Here is a 22,377-nt window from a genome sequence, read left to right as displayed (position 1 = left end):
GTGAGTAATCCACACATAGGAAGGTCGTTCAGTATGCTTTGGATCGCGCCAATGTGCGGACGGATTCAAAATGGATGTTTAGTCGCTAACAGCTGCAGCTGTTTATTTATTCACAGCTTATAATTACTTTGTAAATGTGGACAAGAAAAAGTTTTTAAAGAGTATTCTCGAAATAAATAAATAAAAGGCGAGAAAACGTAACAAACAAAGAAATAAACTCACTTTTACATAATATTTTATAATATTAAAATAATATAAGTAATTATTTTATTACCTACTAATTATTTATTAAATTATTACATACAAAAATTATTACATATTATAATAATTATCATAATTATAACTCCGGGCAAACTGATCGCGCGGCCTATGTGTGGATGGAGCGCGAAGCTTGCGACAAATGTCCTTTGATCTTTTGCCGACATTTCCGACCCGCGCGGCAAGCTCGCAGACGCGTCGGCCAACGTCTAAATACCTACGGCCAACGCGCGAACGCCCGCTCTACACATTGGGCCAACGCGTTCGCCTATGTCGAGAGCCGCCATAATAAGTTGAAAAGCTACAATATAATATATAAATAAATATATGTCACATAAATGTTAATATTTTAAAGGCTATTTAATACAATTATAAGCGTAAGCATGGAGTAAAGGAAGAGTTTTGCTTTATAAGCTACGCAGATCGAATTTCGGAAATCGAGTGAAAAGTCTACAAGCGGCACACACTGGAGACTGAAGTACCGAGTACGGAGTACGTGAGCAACTCAATAATTGTTAATGTTTCACGCCGGCCAGCTACTAGCAAGAACAATTGAATTGCATGATCTTTGGAAACTTGAATGGAATGCAAGAGGAAACTAATTGAAACTCGCTCGGCGACGAAAACGACAAGCATAACGGGATATAATATTATGTTGTGTAGACCAGTGTTTCCCAAACTTGTCGAACGAGTAAAATGGCAATCGAACGAGTACGACAATCGTCCTATAGTTTATTAGTCAACGTTGACTGGTGAGTGGTGACTAAGCTTCACCCAATATTCGTAAGTAATTGAGAATCAGGCCCTCGGAATCCAATTTTTTTGCCGGATGAGAACCTGCATGCTCACTATAACACAAGTGTGAAGTGTATTCAATATTCTTGAAATACCTCCACTGTTACTCATCATAAACTATAATGTAACTCAAGATTATCAAGTGGTATGCATTGGATGTAGTGGCACCTAGCAGGTGGTCTTGTTGTGTAGCGGAAGTAGCCTGGTTGAGCCTATGCAAGAGCGATGCCATATCGCTGAACTATGCGGGTGACTGACTCATAACAATTTGGACATTCTTGTAGGGAGAGTAAAACACAGATTACTTGTTATATCACTCAACACCACCACTCGGGCTCGTAGCTGATAGAAGAAGTGATCGTCAGACCGAAGTCGAGCGACATCGTAGTGAGGAGAGTAGTATTATACTACTCTCCTCACTACCTACCCAAGCAGGCGGGACATATCCTTATTTATCAATACACTACACGCCCTAATATTGAGTTGACGTGCATCGCGACAATGCGTTATTCCGTTCCAACAACGCAACCCACCGAAGCAGTGTGGACTTTCTCTGACTTGCCCGCATCATATCTCCCCTATTAATTACATTCCCTTATTTCGTAGATTACCGACATAACAGTTAAAAGGGTTTTAATGTAAACAGCTCCTAATAGAAACATGGTGGTCGCTAGCACAGGTGGGGTCTATGAAGTGTTACCGATGACAGTTAAAGTTCTGCCAAAGAAATTAAAAAATAAAAGCTAAGTGTTTTAACCTAGTGTAAATATAATAATAAAAAAAAAGTGTCCATGGCGTGATGGAACACAATTAATTAAAATTTATAATATTATTTCAATTATCCTTGGTGCGAAAAATGTAAATAATAAAATAACAAAAAAAAGGATATTGACGAACAGTCCATAGACGGCCCCAATTTTATAATAAAAAAAAAAACCTAGTTGTAGGTAAATGCTTAATTATATGTAGTTACACAACATTACATACCGTGTAAGATGCGGAATAAAAAACGATATTTTTTTTTATTTTTTTTTTTATTATAAAATTGGGGCCGTCTATAGACTGTTCGTCCATATCCTTTTTTTGTTATTTTATTATTTAGATTTTTCGCACCAAGGATAATTGAAATAATATTATGAATTTTAATTAATTGTGGTCCATCACGCCATGGACACTTTTTTTTTTTTTTTTTTTTAATATATATGTGTATATGTATATTTAATAGAATAGAGTATAATATGTTATACATATAATAAATAAATATATACATTTATTGTTTTATAAATTGCATAATAATAATATTAATGTTTTGAACGGTGAGGTCCCAGTCGGTGTGGCGGCGATATTGCACTTTTGTTGTATCTGGTAAATTCTCTGGTATTTTATAGTATGACCACTTCAAGAGATAATGCCGGAACTGGTAGAACCGGCTTGGAAATACACAAAGAACTCGTAATTCAACCAAATTGTGAACAGTATGCGTAGATACGGAGCATATTACTCAGACGAATCTTGATTCTCGGACGAGTTTACACGGTTTTTACGAATTACAGATGATATGGTCAGGAAAGCCATGCGGCACGAATGGGCCGGCTCACCGGAGAAATACCACGTTCTCATATAAAACCGGCGTGAAACAGCGCTTACGCTGTGTTTCGCCGAGTGAGTGAGTTTACCGAAGGCCCAATCCCCTACCCTATTCCCTTCCCTACCCTCCCCTATTACCCTATTCCTTCTTAAAAGGCCGACAACGCACTTGCAGCTCTTCTGATGCTGCGAGTGTCTATTGACGACGGAAGTTGCTTTCCATCAGGCGACCCGTTTGCTCGTTTGCCCCCTTATTTCATAAAAAAAAAATTCGAGATCTTTTAAAGGAGTGTTATTTGCGTCATTAGTTTCTCATACATGACCGTGGTCAGCGTTGACGTAAAAGGTCATAGGAGGGACTGGAGGTTGATCTTGTCGGAAGTACCGCAGGGCTGCCATAATACCCGCTATTACATCATTACATTGTATAGAATCTAATGCTGTAGAAACAGAATCTTTGAATCCCTTACTACAAAGCTGCTGTGAATAATTGGAGAAAATAGAAATTGATAATTGAAGGTGTGTCCAACCTTCCCTTTTGTAGTGGCCAGTGGGATGACAATAGTTTATACTTTATTGATTGAAATAAAGGGGATACCACTTACGGTTCTCTCAACCTCAAGTGATAGTTCATTTTTAGGGTTCCGTACCCAAAGGGTAAAAACAGACTTCGATGTCTGTCCGTCTGTCTGACCAGGCTGTAAGTCAAGAACCGCTATAGCTAGACTCTTGAGATTTTCACAGATTGCGTATATCTGTTGCCGCTGATTTTTAGGGTTCCGTAGCCAAAAGGCACATGTGGGGTATCTATGGATAGGTCTTCAAAAATCATATTGAGGTTTCTAAAATATTTTTTTCTAGCCTGAATAGTTTGCGAGAGACACTCTTCCAATGTGGTAAAATGTGTGCCCCCTCTAACATCTAAAGTAGGGGCATGATAAGTCTAAAAAAATATATGATGTACATTACTACAAAAACTACCAACGAAAATTGGTTCGAACGAGATCTAGCCAGTAGTTTTTTTTATACGTCATAAATGGTAAACCTTAATTTAACTTTCATTAAATCAACTGAAATTTGAAAATAAATCAACATAAAAATAAACCTTATTGCTGCTACGGAACCCTTCATGGGCGAGTCCAACTCGCACTTGGCCGGTTTTTTTTGCTATTTTTTATCAATAACGGCAACACATAGGCACTTGAAATATTCACGAAATACTTCGTTGTATTTGTACTTAATATATAATAATTAATAATAAAATTTAAATAAATAATTAAGGGGGCTCCCATATAAAAACACAATTTTCAACCTATTTTTGCTCTATTGTGGTTCGGAACCCTTCGTGCGCGAGTCCAACTCGCACTTGGCCGATTTTTATTTTTTCTTTGAATGTAAGTACTATCAGAGAAGTTGATTCCAAGGCAGATGGCGGACCTAATAGTAGGGGAGGTCGCGCTCATTTTAAAAAGTCATTTCATACCGAGCGAAAATCGTAACAATAATACTATTCTATTAATACATAAGAGTTTTGATCGTCGGCTACTGCAGTATGGGTGGAATAAAAATTGGGAGTATCTCAAAGTTGTTGTTGGAAATCGTATTGAATTGACATTAAAAAGATCCCAATTCGCACCCAATAAAGGTCATATCTAGATTATACACGTTTAGGTTTGGTTAGTGCTATTTTAGTTTTAGTATATAACAACAGATGGCGCTTTTAAAGTAAAATTTATATAATTCTTCTTCACAAATATTGACTATCGAATTAATTACTTAAAGTTGCTATGTGAGACAATTTTATGGTTAATTCAAACGAAAATCGCCATCAGCTGAATATTTGCAGGTGGAAATGTCGTCTACGCGACGCCCTAGGATACATTGAGCGCGAAGTAGGGCTATATTGGTTATAGCTTATATCGCTGGCTGACGGGCTTTCCACCCGCATATTAACGACTGACGGTGGTCTTTATTATTAAAAAGGTATCAACATTCACCTGTATAAATTTTGTACGGTATGAAATGACTTTATATTTTAATTTTTTTAACATAGTTCAGTAACGCGACTGACGTTAAATCCCCCGTCTGCGATACGGCTGACGGTGCATTTTTGGTTAAGCATGACCTCAATAATCATCCATAAAAATTTCATTCGGTATAAAATCACTTTTCGCAATTATTTTTTTACAACTTTGAAATACTCTCAGTTAACATCCCACCACGGGTGCGGCGACTGACGCTGATTATATTGATTGATAAATATTAAGCTACCGCTGGACAAAAATTTGGTCGGTATGAAATGACTTAGCAAACGATAGCACTACCTCCCCTACTATAAGTAATTTGGTCGCGTTAAGTGACCACATGACGTAGGTCCGACGTCCGTCACGTCAACTGCCTAGGAATGAATTTCTTCAATAGTACATATTATAGGCACTTTAATAGTTTATTTTGTGTTTAGGCCATAGACATAATATATACTGTCGTATTATAAGGTTTATGGTTTAGGCACAGAATACATCAAGTTGGTTTAGACGCGGAATTTGGGTTGAAACTTGAAACAGACCATATGAAAGAGGAAAATGAACAAAATAATTCGCAGTTTGATATCAGCTATAATTTAATTATTCGATTTTACACGATAATAGGTACTCATGATCATATTGTCGAGATATCCTTTGACGTGAAAATGCAAGTGGCATAGTCTTTACTTTCGTCAGCTCTATTAAAAACAACTCCGAAAACAGCGGTCATAAGTGCTAATAGGCAATAATAAACACTAGTAGGAGTAAACAGATACAGCTCAGACCAACAAACTTTATCAGGCGAGTCGGAAAGGTCAGGAATCAGGATAGACCCGTTATCAATCACTTGTTGATCTGAAATGAAATTCGAACCTTTCGGACTTTGCGAGAATTTTGTCGAAATTTGTCGCTACCATAGGTTTCTTAACGCTATTTGATGATCCAATAAGAAGGCTATATTTTGAGGGGTAGCATTGCACGATAAAATAATTGGTTTACTGTAGTGTATTATGTATACTTCCGTTATACTTATATACTCAAGTACACAACCAGTTTTTTTCATATTATTTGCAATTTGTACATAAAATTGATATTCCGTTCATTTTCCAAAAAAAAATCCGTCCGTATCCAATTTCCTCAATTGTTATCCAATCGATTTTAATGTTGGTTTCCTTCAAAATCTGCTATGTATTTAGAGGATATATTTACTATTTTTTTTATTTTATCTTAATTTATTCCGGTTCATCGCCGAAAGTAAAAGCAAATTGAATAACTTTCACTGCCTTGTTTAGTTTTTGGAGAGTTACTTTGTCTTCTTTTATTTTGGGAAAGGTTATTATGTTATCAGATCACTGATGAATATGTTAAGTGGTATGTAAAATTGTTTTAAAGACCGCGCAACCACTTTCCTCTTTACTACAGCGACGAAACATCAAGAGAACTACACTAAAAAGTTTAGGAATATATTGATTATTGTGTTTACTATCGTGTAGTGTTAATATTTATTTATAGCATGCACTTACTCATAATCTAATTTTAACGATTACTTGGATTTTATATTATACAGAAGATAATAACAGGCTCGAATCTAAACAATTTTAGATTTTACTTGTATGGTATAATATGTATACTCAGTTTTCTTGTGTATATTTAGTTATGGCAAAATGCTCATATACGTTAATTTAAATCTTATTTATAGCGCATCTATTTCCTTGTTTTCTTGGCACTAACTTATATTGCTTGTAGAATAGGTATAGATAGCTCTACCTACTTTAGTAAAGACGGAAAATAACGTTAAAGTTTGTAAACAAAATATTATTAAAATTTAGTATAAAAAAATCAACAAACCCAAACACAAGTTTATAGCAAACTAGATAAAGCCCGGGATTCTGTTGCCCTAAAATTCATTTATCGTGCAAGAACCGTACATTTTTCTTGGATAAAAAGAATCCTATGTCCGTTCCCGGGACTTATCTCCATACCAAAAAGTAAAATCGGTTCAGCAATTGGAGCGTGAAAAGTAACAGACAGAATTTCGTATTTATTTTTAAATTGAATTACAAATGTAATAAATAAAGAATTTACATATTATATCTTTAAACGAGCAATTTCTGTATATATACCTATATATAATTGGAATCTCGGAATCGGCTCCAACGATTTTCATGAAATTTAGTATATAGGGGGTTTCGGGGGCGATAAATCGATCTAGCTAGGAATCATTTTTAGAAAATTTCATTTTATTCGTGTTTTATCGAATACCGAGCAAAGCTCGGTCAAATAGCTAGTTATTATATCATGAATTATATAAAGCAAAGAGCAGCATAATAAAGACGCTACAAAAGAGATCAACGCATTGCATCGTAGCTATTTCTTGTTCGTGGGGTTGAGTGCACTAGCCGCACTCAGGGCCGCGAGGTACCAGCCAGGGAGATAACTTATTTCATTCACTCAGGCCAACGCCCTGAACAAAGAACTGCATTCAACTGTGATCTGGCTTGACCCACGATAGCTTCATGCGTTTACAGATGTGTTAAATTGTGATATTAACTAAGTAATCTCTAGAATGAATGACCAACGCGTGATGATCTTTGCTATCTGATATTTGATATAAGTATACAATTGTCACTTTTATTGAGAAGCCCATAAAATTAATTATTGAAAATTTCCATGTAGGCACCTAATCTTATCTTATATCTTTAAACGAGCAATTCTTGTATATATATAAATATATAATTGGAATCTCGGAATCGGCTCCAATGATTTTCATGAAATTTAGTATATAGGGCGGAATCTTCGGGGGCGATAAATCGATCTAGATAGGAATCATTTTCAGAAAATGTCTTTTTATTCGTGTTTTATCGATAATCGATAAACTGAAAAATATGACTCTTCCTGACATCTATTGGCGAATAATAATACTATTTTGTTAGCAACTAATTGTTTTAACGACCAGCAGATGGCGTTATTAAGTAACACGAAGTCAATGAGTGTTTGCTATACCGAGCAAAGCTCGGTCATCCAGGTACTGTTTAAATTTAATGCTCTTGGCTTATTCGGTCTACCAATAAGTATTATAGGTCTGCAGTCTTGTGGAAACTTATTTCACTAACACATGACTAATTAAGGTGCACATGGCCACTGCAGTCCCAATGCAGGCAGACTTCAGCTCTTATATTTAACTCTCTTTAAGAAAATATTTTGATTCGTTATACATTACATTTCTCCTCTAATAAACTTGTATACAATACACAGTAACAGTTATACAAGAAGGACCTTCTCTCATTACGTCTTGGCGTTCGGCACGAACTCCTGCGCGCGTGAGGTCAGCTATAATTTCCTGTATTATATAACATTCTAAATGATCAGCTGCATTGCTATTGTGTTGATTTTGACCTCAAGCAAGGCTGAAAATTCTTATTCAAATATTTCAAGGCCACTTGTTGATTTATTATCGTTACCGCTACTGCTTCCGATTTTTGTTCCATAAAATAGAGATTCTGGAGGTTTACCTTCATTTTTAGGGTTCCGTACCTCAAAAGGAAAAAACGGAACCCTTATAGGATCACTTTGTTGTCCGTCTGTCCGTCCGTCCGTCTGTCAAGACCCTTTTTCTCAGGAACGCGTGGAGGTATGAAGCTGAAATTTATATCAATTACTCAGGTCTACTGTCCCTTGAAGCTGTGAAAAAATCAAACTTCTAAGCCAACGCAATCAAAAGATACAGCCGTTTATGCCGCAAATTTTCGACACTCTCAAGGGAATCAAAACCTACAGGGTGCTTCCCGTGAACTCAGAATCTTGAAATTTGGTACGAAGCAACGTCTTATAGCATAGATAAAGGAAAAATTACGAAAACCATACATTTTTAGTTACATCACATAATATATTTTTTTTTAATAATTTTAAACTTACTACCCATTTCCTCATAAACGCGTAGAGGTATTAAATTAAAATTCATACCAAATACTCAGGTCTATAATACCTTTAAGCTGTCGGAACCCTCGGTGCGCGAGTCCGACTCGCACTTGGCCGGTTTTTTTCCATCTTTATTCTTCAAAAGTTGTTTATCAGTATGATTAATTTGTTAGACCTGAAATGAGTTAAACAGTCATCGACTTCTACAAACACAGATGGAACGATGATAATGGAAATAGGAAAAGAAAATGTAGTTTTACGTCAATAGGAATTAGGAAAGGCATTATCACGGCTCACCTTGACCAAAATTTGTCTTATCGCGTTAATACCATCGAGTATAGAGAATGCGAACGCGTTATTAAACTAAATTAACTGTACAAGCCGTGGGTAAATATAGTCTGTTGTTGTTGTAGTCGTTGTTAATAGCTTAAACGCTTCCATTGGATTGACCACTTGGTGTAACTGTTCTACTTTCAAATCATCCACTCGTGGAAGTTTCCGGGTGCTCGTCTTAATCCCATACCATTGCATCCGTAATTAGATTTTAATAATATCACGGAAGGATTACATACGCCTACTTAAATAATTTGGGTCCATGTTTATAGTTGGTTCATACTTCATACCTGGCCCGAGAGCCAAGGACAGCCGGACTTTATCATTTTATTAAAAGCTTCCCACTGCCAGACAGTATAAAAGTCTAATACTTTAGGTGTGTCTCTCAGCAGGAAGATGAGGTCCCGAAGGAAAATCGATATAGTTAAATTGAGCTTTCTCCTTTCACGAAGGTAAGGTAGACCTTCAACATTTGGTTCCTCATAAAATAACCGCGACCGAAACTCCATAGTTGCTGGTCGTTCTTATCTCCATAGGGTACCTGTACAGACAAACTTTCAGTTTTCAGTCTTTTCAGTTTAGCTTTTGTAAAATGACGAATGTCTCGCTGCCGCTGGTTCTTGCTCTATAATTTTTAAGCCGAGTTTGTCTCCGAACTTTTATTGCTTTATTTACTGTTGATTGCCAATTTGTTTGATAAATTGTATAGCCATTATCGGCGTGTGAACACGTTTAGTGCGCTATTAATAAATGATTACGTCAAACCTATTAAGCGTATTAAATTAATTGGTAAAAGTGAGCTAGTCTATGGTGAATTCTGCTTCATTAACAGGTCATTAATCAATTTTACTATAAAATATGAAATAAGCCAATTAAACGAGTGGCTAAAAGCCACTCGTTTAATTTTTTTATTTACTCGTTTAATATACTCGTTTAATATTTAATTTAAATTCTTTCTACTCATACAACGAAATTCTTACTTTTTCACTTTCTTCTAGGTCATTTTAATCATCTGTCGGTTTTTACAGTTATTAGGTTACGGTCACCTCGTATTATCATTGTCTCGAACTGCATTCTGATATTACGTTAACAATTTTGGCGCACAAGCGGCGTGCATTGCCAAGCGAGCTATAGGTAGTAGGTACTACGGTTGTGTTTTCGACCCAATTGAGACTGAGCCAGTTTGGGATACGTTTATGTGCAAGATAATGGCGAACGGTCATTAATGTGCCCACAAGACCTTAATTGACGAGAAAATGAACTTAGAAGTTGGACGCTTTGTATAACTTTGAGCGTAGCACAAAGAACATAGCTTATCCCATACAAACTTTGTAATTTGTATGTTTCATCCCTTTGGGGCTGAACCCTTTCTAACCCAATGTCTTCGTCATAAATCATAATTTATAACGTGGATTCTGAACAGTTCTATTTTAACTTCAGATTAACTTGATGGCTTTTGGACGGTGCCCTAAAATGAAACTCAGATCTTGAAGAACGACAATCATTACCAGATTGCTGCGAGTTAGTACTTCGTAGCTATTGCGTGATGCGTTTCAATCATTGCCAACCGTTTCAACACTCCCGTCAGATATTGTAAGCAATTTGGTGAATTTTCGTAACTCGCCATCGGGAATCAACATGTTAATTTGAATCGTCGATCGAGTGATATGTCGACTGTATTCAATGCGCCTTTTGTTTCAGTGGCTCGTGTCTGTAATGCTAATGTCTGTAATGACGCGGCTGTTCCCATCCGGTGTGATTCATCGTGTTGTGACATATATGACACCGCCACCCAGTACCCGGCGTGAACTATGATAACGAGCTGGAAATTGGTTAATTCATTGTAGTACGTAGTGTTGTTTACTTTGAGAAATTACGTTTTAAAGGTATTGGTTGACTTGGTCTTTCCTGTTTTTTTTAAAGCGATTGAGAAAGTATCCTATTTTTTTCAAAAACGGCATATTCCTCTAAAGTCGCGCGTCGTGTTTCAAAGATCATCAAAATTTTATGGTAAAAGTCTTTCTAGCGGGATAAACAGTCCAGAATCTTTCTAATTGGAATACCATTCCAATTAGATAGATTCTGGACTGTTTCATCGATCAGAAGTGTTTAAACTGCGAGAAGGTCCTTTTTGAGTCACTCAAAGGCTGTAAAGCTTTAATAATTAAAATTTACTTAAAGATGTTGCTATTACAAGCCATGTTAATAGACTACATGACACAAAATACTAGTCAATTGTATCTTTTTAAACCCTAAATAGGTTTTATACTGCGACTGAACAAGAAGTATTCATTAACATTGATCTCTTACATTGTAAGTCGTTGCTATACCAGTATCTCGCGTATACAGTTACGATGTTTTGCAAAGAAAGCGCTAGAGAAAGCCCGGTGTAGAATTACTGCTATACAATGAACATACATATAACCTATATACAACACGTCTATTGTTTGTCTGGTAAAAGTGTTATGGAGTTAACGCGGTGTCACATAACACATTGTTACCGATAAATAAGAAAGATTACCTAATTATATAGGTACTAGATGACGTGTAGAAGTTACAGACAGACGGACACGCTTTCGCGTTTATAATATTACTTACTAGTTAAATTAGTATGGATGTGTCATAAGGATTTAAAATTTAAGTAGTGGTAGCCATTCGAGAGACATTTTTGAATTCAGGTCACACAGAACAGGACAGTCTGAACAGACTGCCATTTTCAATAATAAACTAGGGGAGACAAAATATATTTCAGGCAAAACTTGGAGTATGAAAGAAAAAATATGGCTTTTCTCATCTTTTTGACAAGAAAATTGACCCCGAGTCTTTGCTTGATCTGAAACGTCTCCAGTAAAGAGTTATTTAATGGTCAGTTTTGTCCTTAATAAATGTGATCTTAAATGAGATTAATGGTACTGTTGTCCTTAGTACTAAATTATTAAAAAAATTATAATCGTCCATTATTATGCTAAATGGAGGCAACAGGATAACAATTAACAAATGTAACAGCTAAGCATCGCGAGAACTTAACAGCTGTGGCCTGTGCAATCACTATCTTAATGTTAATAAGAATAAACTTATTTGATACTTCGACTCAACCTGCATAGGTTGAGTCGAAGTATCAAAAAATTCTCACATCCATTGCTTTATCACCTGCATAGCTGACAGTTGCGGCACCGAGATGAAATCCACAAAAAACCTACAATAAGATGAATTTTACAGTGTGGGATATGTGCGTGGAGGCCACAAAGGAAGATCTTCCGACCGAGCGAGGTGTTACTGCGGTCAGGCCGAAGCCCACGTGATACATCTCAGCTGTCGTATACAATGTGTCCCGACACCGGTGTTCGATCCTTTAATGTATAATCTATGGCATATTTTATCGACAAATTGGCCCTCAAATTTTTTATCTCTCTCACGGTTGTAAAATGGCAGCCATTTTAGTTTTTCTCTGGCATTCACACTAATCTGACCAGTACCACTTCTCATGTTAATATCTTATGAAGATAAAAAAGGTCTCATTTGATAGCTAAACTTGTGGACTACGCTTACACAAGCAATATGTTATAAATTTCGTGGAATTAAACATAGAAAAATCAAAGTTTTAGAAAAAAAAATGTGTATTATTTAGTTAATGGCTTTTTGTAAAAAATCTAGCACATTAAACTGTTTTTTTTTGTTTTAAAAAGATAGAAGAGGCTTTTATCTTAAATAAATTCTTTACTTCAATGCTCTAAGTCAGATAGTTTAGAAGTTATAACGATTTTCCTATGAAGTATAGTTCAGATTAGTATGAAGCCAGATTTTTTTTTTTCAAAAGTTGGAGAAAAAAAATCGAAGTCATGATTTATGGCATATTTTAGTGACAAATTGGCTTTCAAATATTTTTTTTCTCTAGCCTATGAAAAATAGCTCCACCTAGCGAGTTCTGCTAATGATCAAGAGCTGTTTAATATTTACGTTTCAAGTGGTTATTGTGTTAGCCGAACGTAATAGCGCATAACTGACGCGGCACGACGCCTACCTTACGAAATAAACCTTGACGCGGCCAGCAGCTTCCTATGTTTAGAAATTTCCATCCACATCGCAGCCCGCGCATAATAGAGAATGTTGACAAACACTGCCTGGCTAGCGAAACTTGTGGGAACAGCAGAGGAAATTGACTGAAGTAAATAAGACGATTTATTTTGAGCACGAGGCTTGTAAACTACTGTTACCTAAATGTAGATTGTAAACCGTGGAATCTTACTACAGATAGTCAACTTAACTTGTTTTAAAAAACCGAGGAAACTTTCAACTAAAATGGGATCTCAAACCTATCAGAGCTCGAAAGAAGATGTAAATTATAAGGATTAAAGGCAAACTTCCGAACCAGATAAATGTTTTATGATTAACATTTAAATTGATATCGCAAATCCAACGAAAACGAAAAAGCAGTGCCGTAAATAGCCTTTTTTGCGCCCTGTGCGAGCTTATATAACTGCACCCTTGTTTTTTAACTGACTTCAAAAAAGGAGAAGGTTATAAATTATAATATGTTCGGCTGTGGATATATTTTTTTTACTACATTGGAAAACATCTCTGGGGCGCAGCGGGAAGTACTTATCGGGAGCAATTTGAAAAAATAAGAGTCTACCTGGCCATTCTTGCGCCCCCCCAGAATCTACGCCCTGTGCCTGGGCACCGGTGACACCGCCCTATTTACGGCACTGCAAAAAAGCATAAGTAAGGAAGTAGATACCTATTATACTAATCAGTTGTTTTGAATTCATATTGCGATCATTTGCAAATTGCATATTACTTATAAATTATAATAATATTATGTAATTAAGTTTACAACCCAAATTGCACTAGTCGTATGATCCTTTCGGACTCATTCAAGAACCTTCGAGAGTTTATCACTAAGCCAAAAGGACCTTCAGGCGACAAGATTGCTCATTGTCTGTTTGTTTCTGCACAAGTTTTTAACTGGCCGGTCTGGCCGAGGTCACAGGCTCACTTGTGCGGTGTGCCCTTAAACGTAGTACCAGAATATTCGCGCCACCAGTATAATATTTCTGGACAAGTGTTATTTTCTGAATTTTTTTAAAGAATCTACATACCTACCTAAGAAATCGTTCCTGGGGCCTTACTCCCGAAACTGATATCGATTTCGATTTTCGATTTCAACGGTTTTCGACACTTTAGACATGCTTAAGACATCTAAAATAGCGCACGATCGTGCTGCGGATCGGTTTGAAACTAATCAACCTCAATGGATTTTGCTATTCCTGACAGCTATGCTAGCGCACGATCTGACAAAATTGTCTGAGAATCGACTTTCAGATCGTGTACAAACGTCAAATTTCATGGTAGCAACAGAGGCATCGACATATACTATTGAGATCGATTGTTGCCGAGTTAGGTTGTAAAGGTTTTTAGGGTCACTGTGGTATCGATTGGTATGGTGTAGTTTCATTTTCTGTTGATAATAAATATTAATTCATTATTATTTTAACATAATAATATAGCTCGCCTGCAAGCTATATTAATGTGATTGATGGTACCGCCAATGGAGCTGTACAGCTATACGGTCCCATTTAAGTTTGGTATCGTGCTTAGCTTGGCTCGCCCGCATGTACCCTTTTGCGATTCCTGGATTTTCTTCCAGGAATCTCAACATTTATATTTTATAGGTTTTTTTTCTATGAAAGAAGGGGACAAACGAGCAAACGGGTCACCTAATGGAAAGCAACTTCCGTCGCCCATGGCCACTCGCAGCATCAGAAGAGCTGCAGGTGCGTTGCCGGCCTTTTAAGATGGAATAGGGTAATAGGGGAGGCTAGGGATGGGAAGCGAAGGGAATAAGGGAGGATAGGCAAGGGAATTGGGCCTCCGGTGAACTCACTCACTCGGCGAAACACAGCGCAAGCGCTGTTTCACGCCGGTTTTCTGTGAGGACGTGTTATTTCTCCGGTCGAGCCGGCCCATTCGTGTCGAAGCATGGCTCTCCCACGTATAAATAAGTAAGGTGCGTCGGACGGACCATTATTTTCCAAATAAAAACTAACTTTTGATGTCGGCATGCAGGGATACAAATTTTATACTAGAATATGTATACTTAAGACAATGTTAAGTCTAACTACAAAAGAAATTTACATATTTGTTTAATGTCAAGATGTTCCTTAACGAAAATAACCACTTTAAACCCACTAAAGTAGAAAATGGGCACATCCATCTAAAGTTTCTAAAGTAATGTATTTTTATGGTATGACGAAAAAACACAAACATTACATAATCTATGTTACATCTTCTATACATATATACATCTATACATATAAATAAAATTGGAGTGTCTGTTTGTAATATTGAAATAACCGTTTTTTACTACATGCATATGAATGTATGTAGGTACATACACCAAAACAACATTTTTTTCAATTTTTTTCTGTATGTCTGTCTGTCTGTTTGTTCTGGCTAATCTCTGAAACGGCTGGAGCTATTTTGCCGGGACTTTTTTTGGTAGATAGCTGATGTAGTAAGGTGTAACTTAGGCTACTTTTTAACCGATTTCCAAAAAGGAGGAGGTTATATTTTACTTCTTTGATATTTGTTGGCGGACTATCCATCTTTGTTATTATACTATGTTGACGCGGACGAAGTCGCGGGCAACAGCTAGTATTTCATATTTTTCGTACCCTTCTAATAATTTTAAATAACAATACAACGTTGCCATAACAACGTTGACAAGACGCCATGGCAACATCTCGATTTTGATACGATTTTGTTCCGGAATTCCTACGCGTTACAATGACATCAAAAACAAAATCGAAATCAGACTCGTATCAAGTTGATATCAGTTTCGGGGGTAAGGCACCTGGCCCTTTTGAGCCAAGGCCCTGTATCGTTTCTTTATAGAATCGCCGATCAAAATGTATGAAAGTGACATAGGCGTTCGGTAATATTATTATTTATGACATTGACGTTCGGCTTGTCTTAAATGTCAATTCCATACATTTTGAACGGCGATTCTATGTATAAAGAAGCGATAAAGTAAACATCTTGGCTACAGGCTCTGTCGTCTACATTTAAAGGTTTTGGAGCTTGGCTTCGTACACCTTGCATGGTTAAATTAAGGCTGTTAAGATTGCCCTAAAAATAGAATATAATATTATTCTTGCGTCGGATGGGCTTGCAAAATTCGATGCGTCTGATCTTTCGCCAGTCATCTTCCGTGCGCACATACTGCGGCGCCATAAAATAAATTTCAAAGAAGTAGGCATATAATAAGACGATAAACCAATGATATTCTATGTTACTAACCGATAAACTGTGTATTATTATGATAAAATATAATAATAATTTTGATTTGTGTGAACTTTGGATTCTATTTTTCTCGAAAATTGGAATAACCTTCGTGTGTTGCCACTTAAAATGGCTTCACTAATAGAATCCACACGCCCATGCAGCCCCGCCTTCGCCCTATCTAAATAGAAAACATTAAAAACACGTTTATATTTGCGGAAAGTGGAAACGTGTATCTTCTTCATTTTGGAAACGGTTTTTACATTTCTTGGGTTCCGTATCCAAAGGGTTAATAACGGGACCCTATTAATAAGACTCCGATGTCTGTCCGTTTGTCTGTCTCCAGGCTGTATCTCAAGAACGGTGATAGCTATTTTAGCTAGAGAGTTGATTTTTTTACAGATGATGTATAAATTCTGTTGCCGCTATAACAGCAATTAATACTTCCTAAAAATAACAAATCAAATATTTAAAATGTACGGTTCCCCCGCGATCAATGAATTTTGGCGCAATGGTATTGCGGGCGTCATCTAGTTTCAAAATAAATGAAAAAAAACGCTGATATTTTTAGGGTTCCGTACCCAAAGGGTAAAAACGGGACCCTATTACGAAGACTGTCCGTCTGTCTGTCTGTCTGTCTGTCTCCAGGCTGTAACTCAAGAACGGTCATAGCTAGAAATTTGAAATTTTCACAGATTATGTGCATCTGTTGCCGCTATAACAACAAATGCTAAAACAAAATAAAATTAATATTTAAGGGGGTACATACATACAACAATCGTGATTTTTTGGCCTTTTTTACATATCAATAATGGCAATAAGTAGGTAGGTACTAATAGTTTTTTAGTAGTAAGGAATAATTTTTCTCAAAGTTCTTAGTTATATGTGTACTTATAATATTTAATAATAATATTAAAATAAAATAAAAAATTAAGGGGGTCCCATACAAAAAACACAATTTTGGCCTTATTTTGCTCTATAATGGTACGGAGCCCTTCGTGCGCGAGTCTGACTCGCACTTGGCCGATTATTAATTAATTAGTGCTTGAGATTTTTATTGCAAAATTACGTATAGGAGCTTTGTTTTCTATTTGGAAACATAATCATGTTTTACTAGATTAACTCGTTTCAGAGTGAAACTAGATAATAATCTACGAATAATAAATATTTAGTTTTATTATTCGTAGATTATAATGGATTAATTTAGGTAGTAATACATAATTATTGTGCTCATTGATATTTTTGATACCTGTGAAGAGTGAGATCTTGACTGATAGTAATAATACACATAATGCTACGAATAATAAAAACTAACTGTATATAATGTTATGCCATTTGCCAACTACTAAAATATTTTTCGTGAAAATTTTTTTTTCCAAAATAGCCTTTTATGTGAAAATAATCTAGAAAAACGGCTCAGTGCGAGTTGGATTCGCGTACGAAGGGTTCCGACTAATTGTGTTTTTGTGTGGCCTTTAAATATTTATTTTATTATTTCTTATTGACGTGGGAGAGCCATGCTTCGGCACGAATGGGCAGGCTCGACCGGAGAAATACCACGTCCTCACAGAAAACCGGCGTGAAACAGCGCTTGCGCTGTGTTTCGCCGAGTGAGTGAGTTTACCGGAGGCCCAATCCCCTACCCTATTCCCTTCCCTACCCTCCCCTATTCCCTTCCCTTCCCATCCCTACCCTCCTATTAACCTATTCCCTCTTAAAAGGCCGGCAACGCACCTGCAGCTCTTCTGATGCTGCGAGTGTCCATGGGCGACGGAAGTTGCTTTCCATCAGGTAACCCGTTTGCTCGTTTGCCCCTTATTTCATAAAAAAAAATTATTACTAAAGCACAAGCATAATTAAGAACTTTGAGTATTTCACTTGGATTACAAATCACAAAATCCTTATTACCTGTTGTCATTATACTGATTACGAGCAAAATATTATATATATAAGTATGAGCACATAATCTGTGAATATTTCAGAAGAATAGCTATAGCGATTCTTTAGTTACAGCCTGAAGTGTTTGTAATAGGGTCTTGTTTTTACCCTGATGACGTTGTGTAATTTTTTTATCGACAGGAGATAAACCAATCATAGTTACCAAATCTAAGTGTGATCTGTAGAAATTAGAAAATACACGACAAATATATACATATAATAGTTTAAAAAACTAAAAAACACGATTTAGCCAATCTGCCATCTTGGATGTCCGCCATGTTGGACTTAAGTCACGTGACTATTTCTTTTGCATAATATTCCGCGCAGCAAACCCTTTCGTTTGATACCCATATCATGGTGCATTTTAAATAGCCTTTCCGCCATCTTGGGGAGGCCGCCATAATATTGGATTTGTAATGACGTTTCTTAGCTACTCATCAATTGTCATCTGAACTCAGCGTGTGCAAAATTTCATCTCGAAGACCGGGAAGTGGGTTCCAAGTTTCCAAGATTTTCTTACATACATAGCAACAGGTGAAGCTAATAAAAGCGTGTTAAAAACATCGACGAAACTGAAAGTATCGTTAGTCGTTACTCGTTACGTATCTTGCTCATGATTGTGAAAGCGGAAAAGCGTTCCACAATAATATGGGTCTAAACACATTAGGCTGAATTACGCCGGCGTAAATTCCGCCGCGTTTACGCCGCGTTTAAATTGCATACAAAATACGGACCGAATACGAAGGGTGACACACTATTACGTCGCGTTTTGTATGCGTTTGACATTTGCGGCGGAAATTACGCCGGCGTAATTTCCGCCGCGTTTACGCCGCGTTTAAATTTCATACAAAATACGGACCGAATACGAGGGGTGACACACTATTACGTCGCGTTTTGTATGCGTTTGACATTTGCGGCGGAAATTACGCCGGCGTAATTTCCGCCGCGTTTACGCCGCGTTTAAATTGCATACAAAATACGGACGGAATACGAGGGGTGACACACTATTACGTCGCGTTTTGTATGCGTTTGACATTGGCGGCGGAAATTACGCCGGCGTAATTTCCGCCGCGCTTACGCCGAGTTTAAATTGCATACAAAATACGGACCGAATACGAGGGGTGACACACTATTACGTCGCGTTTTGTATGCGTTTGACATTTGCGGCGGAAATTACGCCGGCGTAATTTCCGCCGCGTTTACGCCGCGTTTAAATTGCATGCAAAATACGGACCGAATACGAGGGGTGACACACTATTACGTCGCGTTTTGTATGCGTTTGACATTTGCGGCGGAAATTACGCCGGCGTAATTCAGCCTAGTGTGTTTAGACACTAAGAATTCCAACGTGCAGATTCAGGAACCTAAACTGAAATCGTAGGAATATAAAATAACTACTAGATGACGCCCGCAACTACGGTGCGCCTAAATTCGTTTCTCGTGCCTTTCCCGGGACTCAAAGTATCTCTATACTTTTCAGCGAAATCGGTTCAGCGGTTTGGACGTAAAGACAAATAGACAGACAGACAGACAGATAGAAACTTTCGCATTTATAATATTAGTATCGGTACTTGAGCATTCTTAAACCTAGTACTTTGATGGGCGCATCACTTATCAAAATTACTCAACCTTTTCTACTTTTATTTTCTACTCAACACGGTTGTGTTGAATAGAAAATAAGATTCCAACATTTAGATTCAGGAACCTAATCTGAAGTCTAGAATATGAAAGATACTTACTACATTCTAATTTACTACTTTGATAGCCGTATCACCTATCAAAATTACTCAACCTAACCGTGTTGAGTAGAAAATACGCAATGATTGTGAAAGTGGAAATGCGTTGTACAAAAAAGGAATTTCATGCAGATTATGGAACCTAAACTGAAATAGGAAGCAGAGGCTGTGCAAAAACTGATCAATTAAAAGCGCCGCGCACCATTTCATCAGCTAATTGGAAGCAAAAACCGGCGGGAAGTCATCTCGACGCGGTCCACCGGAGACTGATTACCCAGACAATGGGATAATGGTTCTTCAGACGGCAGCTTTTTCAGACTATCCGAACAAAAGAGCTGAGCTTCCCGATGAAAACGAATTGTCAATCCAACTAGTTCTAGCAAAGCGTGGAATGCTGATAGATGTTTGGTGGAGGTACAAATGTTATTTTATGACGATCGATAGATTGATTTGTTTTGGTGTCGATTTCTATTGTATCAAGCTTCTTATCTCTATTGTATCTGTTGTTATAAGCAAATCATGTTATGACTTTTTTGCAATACCCGAAGATCGGTTGTCAACCGAAATTCAAAGATGACCAGACGGCTTTGATCAAATCCCGCGTGGTCGCGAAATCTAATTATCGAAAACGTGTGAACTTTCGTGTCACTTGAATTTCGGACACGTTTCGAAGACATCTGTGAATCCCAAATCTAATTACGAGCTTAGCATCAATGAGTCGTGGTCGGGCACGTGGCCTCGGGGGTGTCACTGCCAGTGCCGCGAGAGCCTTCGCCATTACCTTACCGAAGTTCACGAGCAGTCACGCGAGGGGGTGGCTCCGAAACGCTCGCTTCGATTTCTGTTCTAGTGAGTGTTGGGATTTCTTTTATCGATAGTGGTTTCTGGAGTTGTTTAATTTTGGAATATCTTGCGGGTTGTAAATTGTAATGTGATGTATTTCTGGATACTTTATTTTAGACTGATTTCGCACTTGTTCAAATGTTATTTAAGAAAATGTTGATGTTCTTGGGTCTATATTCGATGTTTTTTATTAATATTTTTAGATTGTGAGACACGTCATAGTTGGTACGTGGCGGAGTTCGTAGCAGGTCGAAGCACTTGCAAACCTTTCTAGTTTTTGCGCGTCAGTTTTTTTATTTAAATAATTTTTTGATGAGAGAGATTTCTTGCGATTTTATTTTCGCTGAGTTTCAAAATCTAATAGAGACGTTTAAAAGGATCATAATATTATGAATATTACCTATGGTTACAATATTTTTATCAGTAGTGTCATAGTGATGTTCATTCTGCTTATCAGTGCTGCTCGAACTTTGTATTCTGACCTTCAAAAATAAGGTTTTTTATTTTGGTTTTGTATTTGTCTAAAATCTAGCCAGTTTAAATTAGCACGTATTAATAATTAGTGATAATGCGAAGCTGGAATCACAATAGATCCTCAAGGGTCGCAGTGACGCCAGGGCTACAAAATTCACTAAATATGTCCTATCATAGAAGTTGATTCCTAGGCAGATGGACCTAGGTAGGTTGGTCGCGTTACGCCAAACCCAGCCGACAGATCACAATTAACATTGAATTGACATGATCCGACCGAATGACATATTGGTCTGTCAACTGCCTACGAATCAATTTCCTCGTTGGTACTTTTAATTATTTATAATAAGAGTTCATGACAAATACCATAATTTCCTATGTTAACTGTAAAAAAAATATGTACATTTAAATGTTTATTGGAGATTTACTTATTAGTTACATTTGGTAATTTTTTATTTATCACCTTTTAACTGTTAAACTTTGCGGTTTCCTTGTTCTGAATAGAACGCTGTCAATAATGGTTTTACGTGCTCACGTCATAGGGCTTACACCTACTTACGAAAACAAACGTTTCAATATAAACGCATTAAGGTTTTTATGGCTTTATAGAAACTTTATCACCTTCGTCCTAAATTACAATCTGAAACGACTGATTAGGACTCGAACAATTCAGACTTAAATGTTTAATAGTAACGAGTAATAAACGATTTTTGTCTTTAGCGGTGTTGTACACTTTTTTGTGATGGTTCATGGTATGGAAGAATAAATGTAACTTAGAACACGTCAACTAATCGAAAATTCGTAAGACGGAAAAAGATGACCACCGCACGGCGTAGGTAAAGTTCTACCGCGCGGCGAAATGTGCAATCAGGGCTCTGAAACCTGGTTAATCTTCGCGATCCTGTTCTTTAGAACTTTAGTATGGCGTATACATTTCCAAAAGAGCGTTTTCATTTTGATTTCGCTCTGAACGGACCGAAATTATTCCTATTTTTGTTCAAAGAGCAAAATGAAACTGCTCCTGCTCAAAATAACGGTTAGAACTGTTCGCGGTTATGTTCGCCCAGCCCACTCACACACACCACGACCCTCACCCATTGTCGCCACATTCAAAACAAATGACCTATTGGCTATTAGATGGTGCACTAGAAAGGGATAGAAGATATCACTGCACTAGTTACTTTCCGCGAGGA

General features: G+C 37.1%; 1 protein-coding gene across 2 annotated transcripts in view; it reads left to right on the top strand.

Annotated features, from left to right (window-relative positions):
- Positions 1 to 22,377, top strand: part of LOC121726696 (protein goliath-like) — a 63,015-nt gene that overhangs the window by 7,646 nt on the left and 32,992 nt on the right. The window contains exon 1 of one of the 2 annotated variants that reach the window (XM_042114184.1): positions 20,636 to 20,719. The exons of the other annotated variant lie outside the window; for it this stretch is intronic. The gene's annotated coding sequence lies outside the window, so the exon portion shown is untranslated. Of the gene's footprint in view, positions 1 to 20,635; positions 20,720 to 22,377 lie in introns of those variants that run through there. 2 annotated transcript variants of the gene reach the window in all.

The sequence above is a fragment of the Aricia agestis genome, chromosome 4 (assembly GCF_905147365.1).
Source record: "Aricia agestis chromosome 4, ilAriAges1.1, whole genome shotgun sequence".
NCBI lineage: Eukaryota > Metazoa > Arthropoda > Insecta > Lepidoptera > Lycaenidae > Aricia > Aricia agestis.
This window is presented reverse-complemented; position numbering and strand designations above follow the sequence as displayed.